At 38.7% G+C, this 3,626-nt stretch overlaps 1 pseudogene; it reads right to left on the bottom strand.

Moving 5' to 3' along the window:
* Window positions 1–525: 525 nt before the first annotated feature.
* On the bottom strand, window positions 526–3,395 carry LOC123252438 (annotated as a pseudogene).
* Window positions 3,396–3,626: the final 231 nt, after the last annotated feature.

Genomic DNA, 3,626 nt, shown 5'->3' with positions numbered 1-3,626 from the left:
TTGACATCATAAAATTGTCATAGAAGAGGTATAATGTTTATCAGTATGTGGAACGTTGACTGCTGGTTGCAAAGATTTGCAACCCAGATGAATGAGTAACTGCATAGATGTCTTCTCAATGAAACGCTTTAAAAAATTTACAAAACCTAAAATTTTCATTTAAAAATAATCACATTATGCCACAATGAAACATGGCAAAAAAAAAAAAGTAGTCGGAGTTCTATCCATGAGTCTTCACAAAGCTAATGGATAAAGTGGTAGAAATTATTTTTTAAAATGAAAAAAAGAATTTGTTATTGCATTTAAGCACTACCTCTTACATTTTAACTTAATGCTTTAATACAGTATCTCTTTTGCTGAGGGGAGGAACCTACCTGCCCAACATAGATCATAATTTCAGTTCACAGTAATTGTATTTTTAAAAAATCTAGCAGTCAGTGCAGTTTTTTTTTTCTTTCTTTCTGCGCACTGGTCTGCTCTCCTCCACTACCAATTCCTCAACTAAAGTAATACTGGTTTGGAAACCTAGCACAGGTTTGGTCTTAAGTGTCCGAGAAAGTCTGTAGGGCTTTGGTATTTCCAAATGGCATAATAATGTACTGCTGCCACAGTGGCCACAAAAAGGTGCCAAATGGCACGGGCAAATGGAACGATGCCATCACTTTTGAAGAACACGACTCCCAAGCAATAAATTAAGCCTTTGCAGGCAAGTTCTTGTAGCCTATCAGTGTTACTCATTGACGTTACTACCAATGCAAGAGAAAATCCCATTGTTAGACAGAAAAATAGCTCGACCTCTTTATACTTTTCATGGTAGAGAAAAACAGAAATGGTTCCTTCAGCTGCTATGAGCCAGATCAACCAACGCCATGAGATGCCAGGGGTCCAAGTTCACGGAGATTTAACCCTATATGACTCTTTTCCCACAAAACAATGTGAAATGCTGTGGAAACTCTGAAGAGGGCACATGGGCCCATTCCATAAATCCATGCTGTGATCTTTTCCCAAAAGTCATCGAATCGTCGATGGAGGAGGGCACTGCCCACGATAGCAGGAACAATGAGGAGGGCATGTGTGTAAGTTAGCGGCATGCTCCTAACAGGTAGGTTTATAGCGCGATGGTTCAGGAACCGCTGGAATGGGCTCTTGAACCGCGTGGATGTTCCCGATGCCTCAGGGGTTCTGCCTCAGTTCTCAGAGTGGCTGGCCCGCCCTCATCTCCCTGGGTTGGGCTCAGGCTGCTGGGCTCTCTTGGCGGCCCCGTCCCTGTCCCCGCTGGAGACTGCTCTGCCTGGCTGGGGCTCAACAAACAGGGATGGAGGGATGGGGGTGGGAGTTTGGGGGGGAGGGGCGGTCCCGGCAGGCCAAAGCCTTCCACCTCTGGGGCTCCCCCCCCCCTTGAATTTTCACTATATCTAGGCCAGCTCCAGGCATGCTTCATTTTTATATCTCTGCCATTTTCAAGACAGTTGCCATTCTGGATTCATAATCCAACCAAAACTTCCATTGCTATTGAAAAAGGATATGTCAGTTTACTCTGTGGACCCTGTCATGTTCCCCAAAACTTTCCAAAGGCATTCACCTACTCTGAATTTATCTTGGTGTAGGGTGTGCGGTGTTGATCTAAACCTAATCTCTCCCATACTGTTTTCCAATTTTCCCAGCAGTTTTTGTCAAATAGTGGGTTTTTGTCCCAAAAGCTGGGCTCTTTGGGTTTATCATACACTGTTTTGCTGATGTTGCTTACCCCTAGTCTATTCTACTGATCTTCCCTTTCTTCTCTTAGCCAGTACTATATTGATTTTTTGACAGCTGCTTTATAGTATAGTTTAATATCTGGTAATGCTAGACCACCTTCCTTCATATTTTTTTTTTCATTATTTCCCTTGATAGTCTTGATCTTTTGTTCTTCCAAATGAATTTTGTTATAGTTTTTTCTAATTCATTAAAAAATTTCTTGGTAGTTTGATAGGTAAGTAAGTAAATTAGTTTGGGTAGAATGGTCATTTTTATTATGTTAGCTCATCCTACCCATGAGCAATCAATGTTTTTTCAATTGTTTAGATCTAGTTTTAATTGTTTGGAAAGTGGTTCATAGTTGTGTTCCTATAATTCCTATGTTTGTTTTGGTAGATAGATTCCTAAGTATTTTATATTGTCTAGGGTGATTTTAAATGGTGTTTCTCTTTCTAACTCTTGCTGCTGTGATGCGTTGGAAATATATAGAAATGCTGATGATTTATGTGCGTTTGTTTTGTATCCTGCAACTTTACTAAGGTTGTTGATTATTTCTACTAGCTTTTTAGTTGATTTTCTAGGATTCTTTAAGTAGACCATCATATCATCTGCCAAGAGTGATAGCTTGGTCTTCTAATTGCCCATTTTAATACCTTCAATTTCTTTTTCTTCTTTAATTGCAATTGCTAATGTTTCTAGTACAGTGTTAAATAATAGAGGTGATAATGGGCATCCTTGTTTCACACCTGATCTTACTGGAAAGGCTTCTAATTTATCCCCATTGCATATGATGCTTGTTGATGGTTTTAGATATATACTGTTTATTATTTTTAGGAAAGATCCTTCTATTCCTCTACTCTCTAGTGTTTTTAATAGGAATGGGTGTTGTATTTTGTCAAAGGCTTTTTCAGCATCTACTGAGATAATGATGTGGTTTTTGTTTGTTAGCTTGTTGATATGGTCAATTATGTGGATGGTTTTCCTAATCCTAAACCATCTTTGCATACCTGGTATAAATCCCACCTGATCATGATGGATAACCCTCTTGATCACTTGCTGGAGTCTTTTTGCTAGTATTCTATTTAAGATTTTTGCATCTATGTTCATTAAGGAGAATGGCCTGTAGTTTTCTTTCTCTGTTTTTGGTCTTCCTGACTTTGGAATCAATACCATATTAGTGTCATATAAGGAATTTGGTAGAATTCCTTCTTTGCTTATTATGTCAAATAGTCTGTATAGTATTGGGATTAGTTGTTGGTTTAGTTGGGTTTGAGGAGAGGGAAAGAACATGAATCATGGAACCATGGAAAAATATTCTAAATAAATTAATTAAAAAATTAAATTAAATAAAAAAAACTTTCCAAAGGAAAAAATCTACCTCCTTGCCATTAAAGCCCTATTCATGTTTTTTCTTTCTATTAGAATATAAGCTCCTTGAAGCCAGGGACTGTCTTTACTTTCATACTTGTCTTCCCAGGACTTAGCATAGTGCTTGGCATACTAAACATTTAATAAATGCTTCTTCTTTCATCATTCTTCTAACAGAATCCCTGATCCTATTCCCACCTAAACTTCAGGCAGTCGGACAGCTGTGGCATTGCCCATAGACACATCCCAGGCAACAAAACGTACTGGTTGATTGTCCTCGACACTTCCATGGCAATGAGCCCAATGGTAGTGGAGAAGCTTTGACGGGGCTATTGGCCTGTCATTTTTAACACTTTCTAATGAGGAAACAGTTAGATCTTATTTCCTTGAGTTAGTTATGAACCTCAGATGCCACCAATTAGCAATAAATTAGTTGGGCCAGAATCAGAGAACTGTCATTGGACCAATTTGCATGTGAAAGACAAAAACTATTACTTAACTTCTCTCCCCTTGAATGGAGA

The sequence above is a fragment of the Gracilinanus agilis genome, chromosome 6 (assembly GCF_016433145.1).
Source record: "Gracilinanus agilis isolate LMUSP501 chromosome 6, AgileGrace, whole genome shotgun sequence".
Taxonomy (NCBI): Eukaryota; Metazoa; Chordata; class Mammalia; order Didelphimorphia; family Didelphidae; genus Gracilinanus; species Gracilinanus agilis.
Note: the sequence above shows the minus strand (reverse complement) of the source record. Positions and strands in the feature narration are given on the sequence as shown.